The sequence below is a fragment of the Zalophus californianus genome, chromosome 4 (assembly GCF_009762305.2).
Source record: "Zalophus californianus isolate mZalCal1 chromosome 4, mZalCal1.pri.v2, whole genome shotgun sequence".
In the NCBI taxonomy this organism is placed as follows: Eukaryota; Metazoa; Chordata; class Mammalia; order Carnivora; family Otariidae; genus Zalophus; species Zalophus californianus.
The window spans coordinates 151208538-151223860 of record NC_045598.1 but is presented as its reverse complement, the minus strand read 5'-3'; the positions used below and the strand labels follow the sequence as shown (position 1 = coordinate 151223860).

Genomic DNA, 15323 nt, shown 5'->3' with positions numbered 1-15323 from the left:
TCCCCTCCTGCTAACTGTTTCTTTTTTTTTTCTTAACATATATTGCATTATTTGTTTCAGAGGTACAGATCTGTGATTCAACAGTCTTGCACAATTCACAGCACTCACCATAGCACATACCCTCCCCAGTGTCTATCACCCAGCCACCCCATCCCTCCCACCACCCCCACTCCAGCAAATCTGTTTGTTTTCTGAGATTAAGAATTCCTCATATCAGTGAGGTCATATGATACATGTCTTTCTCTGATTGACTTATTTCATTCAGCATAACACCCTCCAGTTCCATCCACGTCATTGCAAATGGCAAGATCTCATTCCTTTTGATGGCTGCATAATATTCCATTGTGTATATATACCACATCTTCTTTATCCATTCATCTGTCAATGGACATCTTGGCTCTTTCCACAGTTTGGCTATTGTGGACATTGCTGCTATAAACATTGGGGTGCACGTACCCCTTCGGATCCCTACATTTTCTTCTTCCTTCTTAATCCTTGACTCTTCCAAAATAAAATCTAGGGACACGGAAGAAGCATTTCTTTTACCTAGCACATTTTTCTCCTTACCCTACCTCAGAACCTTAATATAGACAAAACACCATTTACTGTTATGTAATTGCTACATAACAGCTAACAGTAAGAAAAACTAACATTATTGAGCATTTATTAGGTCTCAAGAATTATCTCACTTGAATCTCTCACAATCCTGTGGGAGAAAGTACTCTAATTATCCTCATTTTAAAGAAGATGAACAGAGGCTCAGAGAGCTTACATGGCTTGCCAAAAATCACACAACCAGATGTGGTGTTCAGAATTCAAACCTATGTCCATGTGCCTGAGTCCTACATCATATTTCCCTTCTCCATTTTCCCATGACTTGCTCCTCTTGCCAATCCTAGTGCTGTGATGTTCCATCCCTTTGTACCCAGAATCTCCATGAATCCTTCAAGCCTTCAAGTCTTAACTCCTATTAGCCTGGGGGAAAAAAATAGTCCCTTCCTGAGTCTCTTTCCAGCAGCTTCAGTAAGACTTGTTGGCCTCTGGGTCTGTTCCAATTTTTTCTGTCTCCAGCCCCCTGAATGATTTTGGATTTCTCTCATGGTGGTTGATTATGCCACCAGGGGCAGGTGACCTCACTCCTGAATAAAAATAATACTAGCAAACGTTTGTCCTTATTATGTGTCAGGCATGTACTAGCTCATTTTCACCTTAGAGCAGCCTGCAGGTCATCTACAGGGCTTGCTGTACTCACCACAATGTCTTTGCATCTCAACTTCGCCCTGGCTGGCCTTCCAGGACTCTCACATGGGGTCGACTCCCTACTCTGATGGGTCTATGGCTAAGTCCCAGCTGGTCCCCCTCCTGCTGGCAGCTAAAACCTTCTCTCTGGCTAGGCCTGCCTGCTTAACCCCCAAGAATGTGATCTGTATTCCCTAGGACTTTTGCCCCCTACTTCTACTGCTTTTGAAAATAAACACCCCCAAATCTGCTTAACAACTTGCTGACAGTGCTACAGAGTGTCTTGCTGCCATAGACAGAGTAATAAACAGAGACAGCATCTTCTGGCATGGACTGTAAGGGAGGCAGGACTGTCCGGGTAAACCTATCATCCCGATTTTCTGGAGGCAAACATTTCTGGGCTAGTTGGCTTTTATTTTATTTGCTTGATTTCTCTGGCTCTAATAAACTGGGTAACCTCCCAGTGTTCTCATGATCTGGGTGGGATTGGGGAATAAGTCCTATCTCTCAACCCCCCAGGTCCATGCCTCCAAAACTGGAGGATCCCATCTTAGGGAGACACAGAAGTGGGCTGGGGGTTTGCACAGCACAGGATTCATTAATATGCTGCATCTTCCTGTAGCAATAGTTTTACTCCACAGCAGAAATAAAGCCCCTGTTTATGGAGTAGAACACAAAATTCATGTTAATTTTTAAGATTAAATGAGACTTCAGGTTTCCTACTTGCTACAGACCGGATTCCCAGGGACCCTTGCCACTCCTCTGAGGGCAGAGAATTTTGGTGGAAAACTTTGTGAGGCTCTGGCCTGAGCTGAGGCAAGCAAAAGAGGCTAGACCTTGTCAGGTGCTCATAAGTTTTCTCTCTCTCCTTTCCTTCCTCCCTCCCTCCCTCTTTTCCTTGTCTCCATCACTCCTCATCTTGGTTTTCCCTTCTCTTTCCCTGTCACTTCTTCTCTCCCTCCTTCCCTTCCTCCTTTCCTTCTTTTTCTCAGGCTCTAGCTCTCCTTTTCTGTCTTAATTAAATGCTCTCTTTACTGGGGACAGTTTGGCACTGTCATTTTCCAAACTGAAATGAGTTTGGGAATTATATAACTGTCATAGACTCAGAACGCAATAGCCTCCAGTGACCACGGAAGTCTACCCCTTCCACTTCTTAGGTGAGCAATGGGACGTGACTCAGTCAAGGTCACGTGGATGGTTAAAAGCAGAGCCAGACTAGAACCCAGGGCTCTGGACTTCTGTTCCAGTGCTTGCAGTGAGTAGGGAGAATTTTCAAAGAGACTTTCAACCAAGGCACCAGCTCTCATTTCATGAACAGGTTGTGGAATTTGCAGATTGTCTGTTGGTGGTGCTGCTGTAAGAACAAGATTGTGGTGATGATAGGAGGTGTCTGTTCCAGATTAGTAATACAACAGCTCTTCTGGAAATGTAGGCCTGGAGTGTGGCTCTTGCCAAACTGTAGCAACCAGTGCCCAGGAATCCAGATCCAGCCAAACCAGGGCCAGCTGCTCCAGGGAAAGGAACAATGTGTTCTTTCCCTGCCCATCTGGGGAGCTGGGCATGTCCCCAGGCAGTTCACTGTTAGTTACCACAGCTGCTCCCCTACAAGGGAGGACACTGTAGGTGCCTTCACATTTTTGCATCCTCACACTTCTTGGCAACTGGCTCAATTATTTTTCTCAATAATTACATAGTAAATTGATAATCAAATGCACTTTTTTATTCTATAGGTAAATGCAGATCTCTTCCTTCAGATAGACTCTTGCTATGTGAACCACAGACCCAGAAGGATCCAGAAAATACGTGGGCAAGATAATTTTGTATCCTGCTTTTTCTTTCACAAATATATCTGAGAACTACTCCAAGACAAGTTTTGTGAGAGGAGTTTGGAACATGCAAACCAAAGACATGATCCCTGTTCTCCAGGATCTGACCCTCACAATTAATTATATTCATTTCTTATTGGGGCTATAACAAATTACCACAAACTTAGCTGCTTAAACAGCATTTTATCAAAGCCTTGCAGTTCCGGAGGTCAGAAGTCCAAAATGGCTCTCTTTGGATTACAGTCAAGGAGCTGGCAGGGCTGTGTTCCTTCTGGAGTCTCTAGGGGAGAATCTGTTTTCTTGCCTTTTCCAGCTTCTAAAGACTGCCCACATTCCTTGGCTCATGGCCCCTTCCTCTGTCTTCAAAGATAGCAGTGGCCAGTTACATCTTTCTCCCATTACCATTTTTCTGGTTCTCACTCTTCTGCCTTCCTCTTCTAGTTGTAAGGACACTTGTGAATACATTGGGCCCACCTGGGTAATCCAGGACTACCTCATCTTAAAGTCAGCTGATTAGCAAACTTAATACCCCCTTGCTATATAACATAACCTCATTATGGGTTCTGGGGATTAGGATGTGGACATCTTTGGGAGGCCATTGTTCTCAGATTTAGACATGTTCAGAGATGAGCATTAAACATTAGGATTGGTGCCCTGATTGACAGAAGGGGAGGAAACTGTGGGAGACACTGCGGGAGCATGTCAGAGAGCCTAATCCAGTATGGGGGAACTGGTGTGATGGTGGGGCAGCAGGGAGGGACTCTTCCTGGAAAAGGTGACATTCAAGCTCAGATTTTTAGCTTGTGTGAGAGTCTGGCCATGAGAGGGGGAAAAGCATCCTAAGAAAAGGGAGAAGGGTACAGGAGAAGCAAGGGTATGGCAGTATGACAGGGAATGAAACTGCACTGGAGTATAGGGCCTGGGGAAGAGAGTGGGGACAATATAAAAAATGGGAAACGTTGTGCCCTGGAAAGTCCTCGTAGGAAACAGATGGCACTCTCAAAGGGGCAATGGAAGGGCCCTTTTACCAAGTTTGAATGAGGGGTCCTTTGGCAATTTCTGGGCCGGGTTAAGGGAAAGCAACAAGGGGTGATAAAATGCTCCAGGACTAGCAGCAGTCAGAAGTGTTACCACCCATAGGCCTGGGGACAATGGGAAGGAATCACTGAGAGATGGTGAAAGTTATGACTATAGGAGAAAACCACCTCCTAAAAAAAAGAATAAAAACATAGCCATGGTGAAACTACAGCCCAGCGGGGAGTGAGGCAGAGGCACACAAACTCTCATGTCTTTGTCTTTCCATCTTTTAATCTGTTGCTCTTGCCTTTCACCATCAAACTCAACCAGAAGCCAGAAGACAAGGAGGCTGGTGGCCTGGTCCTGGTGGACACAGACTCTGAGCCCTCTCTGATTCACAAGAGAGTGGATCTGGAGGGGAAACTGCAGGGACCAAGATAGGAGGACTTTGTATGTTGTGAATAAAGAATCTGAATTTTATACTGAAGGCCACAGGAAGCCCTCAGAAGTACGATAAGCAGGCTCTTTGAAGCTTTCTGTCAGTTGGTTTACCATCCCATTTCCTATACTACCTTCATCCCATAACTTTTTTTTTTAAGATTTTATTTATTCATTTGAGACACAGAGATACAGAGAGAGAGAGAGAGAGAGAGAGAGAGAGAGAGAGCATGACCAGGGGGACAGGCAGGCTCCCTGCCGAGCCAGGAGCCTGATGTGGGCCCCGATCTCAGGACCCTGGGATCATGACCTGAGCTGAAGGCAGACACTTAACCATCTGAGCCACCCAGGTGCCCCTTCATCCCATAACTTTATCTAGCCTCCAGCTTGACTTTATCCCATCTCTCAGAGCCTTATACACTCTTTGTCAGTAAGGGTGTTAATGCCGATAATGCCTTCATGTGCTCCTTCTTTCAGATAATGTTTAGATTTATTGGGAGCCTTCAGTCCTGAATCAGTTATAGTGCCATAATTATGTTGTGTTACAAACTGATTCCAAACTCTGAGGCTTCAAACAAAAAGTATTTATTTACCTCAGAAGTCTATAGGTTGGCGATTTAGGCTGGGAACTTTTTCTGGTCTCAGCTGGGCTTGCTCTCATACGGGGGCCATGTAGGCTATTGGCTGAGGACTCACGTATCTGGGGATTGGCTGGTAATCAAATCGTTTTTGATGAAGCTCGTCTCCCCATGTTTCTCCCACCTCTCTAGTAGGCTAGCCCAAGCTGGTTCTAAGTATAATGACCCAGGTCAAAGAGCAGACTCAGAAACATGCAGGCTCTTCACCAAGATCCTGCTTCTATCGCAACTACCACCATTCTATTGTTCAAAGTGAGTCATGTGACCAAATAGACCCTGCCTTTTGATGGAGAAACTGCAAAGTCACATGGCAAATGACATGGGTAGAGGAGCAGATAAAGAACTGCTAATCATTGTTGGGTGTCTGGGTGCCTTATTTATCAGATTATTTATTTGTTGTCAGAATATTCCACTAAAATGTAAGCCCTGATGGGTCACAGCTCTATGCTGGAGCTCTGAAGGACCTCTGTACTGGAGGTACTGTGGAGTACCTCCAGTGACTCTTATGTGCTCAATAAATTTTCATTAAAGCCATCAGTGAATGCCCTGGGCTCACATGGGAATTATTTGGAGAATGTTCTTTATAGACCCTACCCTAGTTCACCAAGTCCCTATAAGCAGATAATTGTCTTTAAAAATAAGTGAGCACAAATCTGGTTTCCTCCGGTACATTTAGGCCTGCTACATTGCAGTTTTACTTTCTCTCTTTCAGGTTTTGATCAAGCTGGGTGAACCTAGTCAAAGGCATGAGGTACAAGGAGATGAGTGGTCCATCAGTCAAGGCCTTGTGTCACCTGTTCACTCTCAGTTAGGGATTGGGGAAGCTGGCTTAGTTGTACAGCTTAAACAGATGACATCACTGAACTGAAGGGTGTGATGCTCCTGTTACGGCCTGAATTGTGCTCCCCCTTAATTCGTATGTTGAAGTCTTACCCTCCTATACCTCAGAATGTGGCTGTATATGGAGATAGGGTCTTCAGAGGTAATTAAGGTAAAATGACATTATATAGGTGGGTCTTAATAGAATATGATTGTGTTCTTACAAGAAGAGATCAGAACATAGACACACACAGATGAAAGACCACGTGAAGACACAGGGAGACATGGCCATCTATAAACCAAGAAGAGAAATGTCATAAGAAACCCAATCTGCTGCCACCTCCTTCTCAGACTTCTGGCCTCCAGACTTGTGAGAAAATAAAGTTCTATTGTTTAATAGTGGTACTTGGTATGGCAGCCCTAGCAAACTAACACATCTCCCCCTTTAAAAGATTTATTTATTTATTTATTTGAGAGAGAGAGAGAGCACGAGGGGAGGGGCAGAAGAAGAGAGAGAGAGTCTTAAGCAGACTCCCTACTTAGTGTGGAGCCAGACATGGGGCTTGATCCCAGGATCCTGAGTTCATGACCTGAGCTGAAACCAAGAGTTGGATGCTTAACTGTCTGAGCCACCCAGGTGCCCCACACTTCCCTTTTTTGAAAAGGGGCCAGCCAGAGGGAGACTGATTTGGAGGGAACCCCCAACCTTGCTCCCAACAGAGTCAGAGGGATCCAAGCTGACTGTTGGGGAGAAGCGTGCTCATAGATGAAGCTCTGTGAACTGGAAGGCTCATGGGACCCCTTCAGAGTGGCCAGTGCAGGTTGGAGACAGATGGTGCTGTGGCCCTTTCACGTGGTCTTCCCTGGGGCTTTGCAAGCAGTTCTAATGTGTTCCTTGTAGGCTGATGCTAAATTCCATTCATTAGCAAGTTTTCCAGTGGTCTGATTTTATTGGTTCCTCAGGAGTTCCTCTCTTGCTTTTCAGGCCTCCAGTCATCTAAAATGTGGTGTCTTCAGCAAATTCACCCACCTCATTATGTGTGATCCCTCTTCTAGGCCGTTTAGCCCTTCTCCCGGCTCCTAATAAATAAATACTGATTCTAAGACCGAAACCCAAGAGGCCATACGTTTAATTGCTTTCCATGCTGAGAAAGAATCATTTATTAGTGCTGTGCAAAGCGCTGTGTTTGAAAACTCCAAACCACATGAAACGCCACAAGTTGGGAGCCAGAGCCTAACGGAGAAACAGCCAAGTTTCATCTGAACTTTGTTAGTCCTCATGACCTTTTACAAAACCTCAAAGCAAATATAATTCAGCCCCTGGATAGGCTCAAACTCTGAGTCGAGTCCTGTCATTTGTTTGGTTTTGTAGCAGCTGCTTATAGCACAAATCCCCACTTCTGGTTAAAACAACAACAACAAAAAGATCCACGAGATGGCTTCAGCCCAGTGTGATGTTCTGTTTTATTTTTGTTTTCTAACATGTCTATTAATTGTGAAATTTAAAGCTCCTTTGGAAAGCTAACTCTATCGAACAACTTGTGGGTTTAGAATTGCCAGGTAAATTGGGATTGAGAGATTTAAATGGAATTCTATGAGAAATCAATTGTGAATATGACTGGAATAATGAAAGAAGGAATAGATGGGGTAGGAGGAGGGATGCCAGAGGAGAATAATTCTGTTTTGTTTGAAAGAAGAAAGGATTAGTGCACAGGCATTGTCTGCATAGTGGGTGCTTAGTGAGAATTTCTTCCTGACCTCTTCAGCACATGTAGTCTGTAGTTTTCTCTTGTCCTGAACTTAATCCAGAGATCCTGGACAGAAATTTCACAGCCATTTCTCTATCACCAAATATCCATCTGGGCCTGCTGGACTGCTGCCTGGCTGAGTTAGAATGGGCTTGACAGCAAATGCTGTTCTAAGAAGGAGGCCAGCCTGGGGCTCATCTTGTTATAGCTGGACAGAGAAAGAACAAGGGTGTGGCACACAGGGAACATTCAGACTTTGAATCAGACACATCCCCTGGGTAGGGGCAGGTGCCTGGGGTGGAGGCAGACCTAAGAGTGGGTAATAGAAATTTGGTTGTATAGACTGATGTATAGACTGTAGATGATGGTGGTAGCTTAGGCAGAGAAGGACCAGAGCAAAAATGGGGTCTTCCTCTGACAGGTGGAGCCTTGTAATGGACAGCCATTCCGGTGGTCAGCCCAGATTGGCCTGGTAGCAGGTGGCTGCCTCCACCATGGGATGGAGTTTGGGGGCAGATTCTGATCAGTGTGTGTTAAGAATTAGTTTGGATAGGAAAAGATGTTAACCATAGTGATGTTAGAATAGCAGGAACAAGATTGGATTCATCTGGGTCTCAGGATGGGAACTTGGTTCTAATAGCTAGCAGATGACCACCTGTTACATGGAGTCTCAAAATCAGGTAAAGGATGCTGACTCATTTATGACTTGGACCAGAACTACTTAACATACTTCTTTTCTCCCATTTCATCCTCCTCACCCAACTCTGTTCTGCCACATATGTGACAGAAAGGGTGCACTGCGGGGGGGTGGGGCGCGGAGGGCAGGGGAAGGAGATGAGGTCACAGAAGGAGGGGATCTAGATCAGGTGAGGCCTTAACAGGCCACTATAAGAACCTGTGAGGTAAGTGGGCTCCAGCCATTTCACTCACTACCTGCTCTTTTCTGCTTCAAGGTCCCCAGGCCCACGACAAGTCCAAGCAGCACCCACAAAGTTGGATTGGACCCCTTTTCCTACATTCAAGGTGATACGTGAACCAAATCCAAAGTATTTGCATTGGCAACCTTTTTGTAGATATTGATCCTATTCTCAACAGCAACTACTTGTATTTGCTAAAGTTAATGCTTATGTAACTTTTTTCCTTTTTCTCTTTTCTTTCAAAGATTTTATTTATTGGGGCACCTGGGTGGCTCAGTTGGTTAAGTGTCTGCCTTTGGCTCACGTCAGGATCCCAGGGTCCTGGGATGGAGCCCTGCATTGGACTCCCTGCTCAGCAGGAAATCTGTTTCTCCCGCCCTCTTCCTCTTCCCCAGCTTGTGCATGCTTTTGCTCTCTCTCTCTTTCTCTCACTCACCCTCTCTCTCAAATAAATAAATATTTTTTAACTTATTTGAGAGAGAGTGTGTGCATGCGCACAGCGGGGCAGGGGTGGGGGGCAGAGGGAGAGGGAGAAGCAGACTCCTCACTGAGTGTGAAGCCTTACAACTACCACAGGAGAGTCTTGATCCCAGGATCAGGACCCTGAGGATCATCACCTGAGTCTAGGTCAGACCGATTACACCACCCAGGTTCCCCAATGCTTATGTAATTTTACATCAGTCCCACCAAAAGTAACTAAAGAGCAAATAGTATTTTGACCCTGATAATTTTGGGTTTGTATACTTACCCCATAGATATTTTATCTCTTTTTATAAACACAAATATTTAATAAGAATCACACCAAAATTGATGGATTTTTAGGATCAGCCTCTGTTAAATCAATTCAGTTCTTTGATGACATTTCCATAAATAGTTAAACCATTTTTATTTTGTATTTGTTTGAACAAAGACTTGTCTTTAGGATCAATTAATTTTTTGGTGTGATTCATTTATTTTGACTCAACTTTTACCTAGTTGTACATTCTGTGATTTTTTCTTTTGCTGAAATTATTTCTACCAAGTTTGTTTCTCAGGTCAAATTTGATAAATATGTTAAGATTGGATTCTTCTGTTCACTCAGCTAATAAGCATTTTAGATCATGTGCAATTTTAGATACTGTTGGTTTTGTTTTGAATAATTATTTCTGCCAAGCCTGTTTCCTATGTTTATTGTTCAGTTTTTCATCTATGACATATTTTACCACATACAGTTTTAGCCAATATTAGTTTTATTCTGTGTTATTTTTTCCAGTAAATGTTCAATGAGAAATTAGATAAAGGGCTGCTAGTTGTTAAGGTTTTCTTGGAGCAATGGGCAAAAAGCACAATCTTAGGCATTGGGTGCAGGGCTGAGTCTAAAGTGGGATCAAAATGCCCTGCCCCTGGCCCACCCTCCTTCCCACCAGCCTACAATGGCAAGCCCATTAACCCCTTGCTTGCATGAAGTAGGCCTGTCAGGAAGATCCCTTGTTAGCTCTTTGATATATATGCTAATTTCACCAGTAGAGAGTGGTGGTGGGGGGCTGGGAAGGAAGAGTCTGAGATACAAGTGACTGCCTCATTATGACAAAATTCCAGAAGAAAGCAAAAATTTGCATATCCCCTTGACAATAATTTTTGGTTCAAGATTGTTGTTCATGAGTTCCAAAGTTGCTGATATGCATCCCTCTAATTTATCACAAAACTTTGTGAGAAGCCTAAGAACTTAACAGATAGAGTAGAAAAGAGACTGTGAGCTCTTTAGGAAAAGTCTAGAATTTGCAGAGTTGGAGTAAAGTGAAGGCTGACCTGACTGACCTACATGTGAAAAACGGAGCTTGTAAGTTATATTGGAAAGAACAGGAATGTGGGTCCAGAAGACCTGGTTTCTGGTCCCCCAGAGTCTGTTTGCTATCTTGGGGGACTTAGGGCCATATACTTGGCAGCCTTGACTCTCGGTTTCCTCATCTACAAAGTCCTGAACATCTTTTAGGGTAGTTGTAAAGTTTAAGAAGCAAGCATTCTGACTAATGAGAAAGTAAAGTAAATGGCCATTCTTATTGGGTAGTGGTCATAGGCTTGGGAGGTGAATCAACTTTTAAAAGAAAGCTTCTTTTCCTTTCCTGTTGTGTCCTCTTCTCTCCTCTCCCCTCTCCTCCCACCCCCCCTTCTTTCCCTCTTCCCTTAGCTGGACACACCAGATAGTCTTAGGATGGGGGCTGACCACACAAGAAAGAGCCACCTCATTAATCAATTCGTTAATTAATTTCAGTTAATTAAAAATTCTCCTTGTGGAAGAATTTAAATTTAAAAGATTTCCCTTGTGAACTTGAGCAAGTAAGTTATTAATTATTGGTTCAATTTCTTTGATATAGGCCTACTCAGATAGTCGGTTTCTTCTTGTGTGAGTTTTGACAGATTTGTCTTTCAAGGAATTGGTCATTTCATCTAAGTTATCAAATTTCTGAGCGTAGAGTTGTTCATAGTATTTTTTTATTATCCTTTTAATTTCCATGGGATCTGTAGTGATGTTCCCGCTTTCATTTCTGGTGCTAATAATTTGTGTCTTCTTTTTCTTATCTAGCCTGGCTAAAGGCTTATCAGTTTTACTGATCTTTTCAAAGAATCAGGTTTTGGTTTCATTGATTGTGTCTACTTTTTAATAACTATTAGGTAGTAGTTCTTCCTTTCTTTCTAAATCAGTCTTGAATTTCTTTTAAAGCCCAAACTTAGTGTGAATTTAGCACTTTTGTTTTTGTTGGCAAATACATGCAGAAGCCTGCCTGCAATGTACACTTGTATAGTTCTCATATACACAAACGATTCAGGGGTCACATTGTGTATTTAAATACTCATCTCCTAATCCCTAAGGTACTGACTTTAAAGTTGGCTATAGTATTTAATGATTCTTTGTAATATCCCCTATTTTGAGCTTAAATATTTTTTTTTTCTGGCTAAGAGCCAGTGTAAGAGATGGGACTAAAGTGTGCCTTGTCATGAACAGGGGTGTCTAAAATACACATCACATTTCCAATAAGAGACTTACCTCACACACTGATCATCTCTGCCACATCAGTCAGTACTTTTTAAGACTCAAGGGAAAATACTAGGAGTATGTTGTGTGCTGTCTGGCACCTGATTATTGCACTAATAATGATTCAAGTATGTCATTTATCACAGAAGTGATTAAAAAAAACTTATATGCCACTGAGTTCCCTGAAATCTATTAAGTAACCATAGAGTAATCTTGATTTTTTTCTCCCAGAAAGGGCCCTTAGAGATCACTTAATTCAATCTTCTCCTTTTATGTTTAAGAGAACTGTGTCAGAGGAGTAAATGATGTGCTCCAGATCACAGAACTGAAGCCTGGTCAGGGTTCCCCCACTGTGCAGCGCTGCTTTTTAAAGGAGCTCTGAGTAATTCTTGTTCATTGTAACTCACCCTTCCCCATGTACAGTTGTTGTGCCTGACAGAAGTATGGGGTTTCCAGCATTAGCTGCTCCCTTGCACAGCTGGAGTCAGGGCCTGGGACAGCTACTCCTCTAGAGTATGTGCCACAAACAGCCTGTCTTTCTTCATAAGGAAAGTTCTTGGGACTGAACTCTTATATGCCCACTTGGTCCTCACACATTTGCAGTTTTGCAGTGCTGCTTGAAAGGACTACTGAACTCCATTCCCAGAATATTCTAGCTCTTCAGAAGGAATTGTGTCCATAGACCAACTTGTCCATTCAATATTGGCTGGGTTTTTTTATTTTTTATTGTTATGTTAATCACCATATATTACATCATTAGTTTTTGATGTAGTGTTCCATGATTCATTGTTAATATTGGCTGTTTTTAATAATGGATGATTGAGACCTTTCCTAAGTGAGGCCCCAGTTTGACCTGAGCTCATTTCTTACTCCTTGTCTCAAATCATATATTATGCTGCAGGTCTAATGTGGGGACACGTACCACATCTGCAACTTTGCTGGAACCTAAAGAGAGGCTAAACCTAACGCAGCCCTACTCATCTTCTCTTTCATTTAACTACCAAAACTGAAGAATATAGCAAAAGAAGGTCTCCTTTAAGAATTGCCCTTGCCAGTCATCTGTGGCCTCCTGTTCTGGCTCTTCTTGTTAGAAACTTTCTGGACAGAGGAATCATAGGCCAACAAATACCAGGAGGTATTCTCTTGACATGATTCCTGGGCATGCTCTACCAACTTACTCCAAATACTCACTGGGCCAATGGGGCTCAGCTTCTGAGTCCTAATTCTGTAAAATTAGCAATGCCAAATTTCTGCTTGTGTCCTATTCGTTGCTGTGACTGTCAATTTTTGTGGAATAACTACTCCTCAATGTCTAAATCCATCATTTCCTCTGCTGTAAGTAACTAGAAAGGAGAAGAACCTAAAACAAATACAGCAAGGCAGTTTGTTTTGACCAAATTGGCAATTAATTAATTCCATGTGCTGGAAGTTGCAACCAACATCTGCAGCAAGAGCAGCATCTTCTGGATGAACAGAAGAAATGAAAATAAAAGGATGGAGAAAGGGTCCTACATCTTAGTGCATAGGTTTCATGGCTGTGTATCCAGGGACTGATGTTTATTCCCAGGTGTGTGTGAGCAACTCTCAGAGAGTAAAAGCTAACCAGCACCTGTGTACAGAACAGGAGGAGGAAGGGTTTAATTACATGTGTCTCAAATGGGAGATGAAGAAGGGAATCTCAGCACCTGCTCGATTCAGAAAGAGTGGGACAAAGAGCAACTAACCTCCTTCTGTTCATGTAGTATGCCTTTCAAGATAACTACATTTCTAACAGGAGTTCCTTTGAATGTGAAAGAATCCCCAGGAGAGGATTCTTTTCCCATAGTATGTATGCATGAGGGTGACATTGAACTAGAATTGAGGATGGAGGCTGAAAAGGCAAGGCAAGAATATTGAAGAGCAGCTGTGTCAAAACTGGAATGTGGCTAACTATGGGACTACCGTACCCCCTCCCACTAGGTGCATCCCTCTGGAGGAAATTTCTCTTTTTACTTTTTACTAATAATCTCATTGCCTGAGACACACACACACACACACACACACACACACACACACACACACACACACCCTCTTCTCACTACAGGGATGCTCATTCTCGTGCCTCCTGAGAGTCATTACATGGTCACTCATTCTCATTCTCTCCACGCTCATTACAGGGACACTCACTCTCTCATTCTCACGGCTTCCTTTGGGGCAGGGATGGTGATTCTCCAGTCTTCTTGGTGAGCCCTACTCAGGCTGTGTGGTGGCCTTGTGCCCTCTGTCCCTGTGTAGCAGCTGCTGTGTAGTAGTGCACAGTTCTTCTTGGGGACATGACTTGTTTTTCTTTCATTTACTTTACTTCCTATATTCTTCCTTAAATGAACAAAATCTTGGCAAATGGCCTATCTTAAAAAAAAGGCTGTTCTGGTTTCCATTTCTAAGAGAATTTTGGCAGTAAAATCCACAGTGCTGGATATTTTACTGCACTTATCAATTGAGCACTGTGCATATGGAAATAGACCTGTCTAGATAAACCCTCAGAGCAATCACTGTTCACAAGAAGCCATTTCGAATGAAGAATTTTCTAACTCCAAGTGGAGCAAAAAAGAAAACTATAAGGAGTGGGTCAGGAAAAATCTGATGACCAAGAGGAATGACACACTTTTCTAGTTCATAAAAATAAAGTCTGGTAACTCACTTGTGGTCAGGTCTGATAAACCTCCTTTTTCAAGTCAGGAATCCATTGTTTGTAAATCCAGACACCAAACTCAACATATTTTAACTACAAATAGGGATTCATTTTGAAGATCATTGGTTCTCTCAGGGAACCCAAGAAAGAGTTAAGGACTCTAGCTATAGAAGTGGTCAGGATGCAGATCGTTCCCCATTACAACCAGAACCATCTCTTTTGGTGTTGCCTGGCTTTCTCCACATGGCAGAAATGATGGCATGAGTTTCCCTTTTCACTACTGTGAAGAGACTGATCTAACTCCCTCAGTCTCAAGTTCAAATATGCAATGTAGAACTTACTGGCACAGGTTGATACAGGTGTTCACCCTGGAACAATCAGCTATAGCAGGAGAGATGGGCCACTAGATTGGCCTAGCTTAAATCTGGTGCCCACCTCTAGGCTGGTCAACTGTAGGGTGTGGGGGAAGGGGGAGGTTGTAGTGTATTTACATGGAAGTTTCCATGTTAACCATGTGGATCAATGAAAGACAGCAGAAAATACCATAGGTGGCATCTACACAGTTCAACACTATTTGGTAAACTGTCTTTTTTGTGCTTGTTTTCCTTACACCTTTGCTGATTATAGGAAAATAATGTTTCTTCAACTGAGTGTGGAATGGAACCTGTGTTTCTGTTTGTGCCTGGGGGATATTTTTGGCTCTGAGAGGTTAGGCTCACCCTCTGCCCCCTCCCCACCTCCTCACCCCCCAACTCCCGCCCAGAGTAAGCCCTGATGGCATTAAATATTGGCCTTTATGAGAACCAAATACAAATGGATATTAGCCAATATCATGGTTTGAAGAGTATTGTGTTTCTTCTAATTAAAGGCTCTTAGGCAGCAGCTGGGCTAAGGAAATGCTCAAATCAGAGATCAGCATCTTATAGCATGCTGATTTTCAGTGAACTGTGAGCTGGGATTCATTGCCACACACCTCTTCCTGCCACTTGTGAGAGTC

At 43.1% G+C, this 15323-nt stretch overlaps 1 long non-coding RNA gene across 1 annotated transcript in view; it reads left to right on the top strand.

The window, feature by feature from the left end:
• LOC113937689 overlaps positions 1-13612 on the top strand; it is a 49706-nt gene extending 36094 nt beyond the window's left edge. The window contains exons 3-4 of the long non-coding RNA XR_003524681.1: positions 8679-8748; positions 12557-13612. This is a non-coding gene — a long non-coding RNA (uncharacterized LOC113937689). The remainder of the gene's footprint in view (positions 1-8678; positions 8749-12556) is intronic.
• The last annotated feature ends 1711 nt before the right edge of the window (positions 13613-15323 follow it).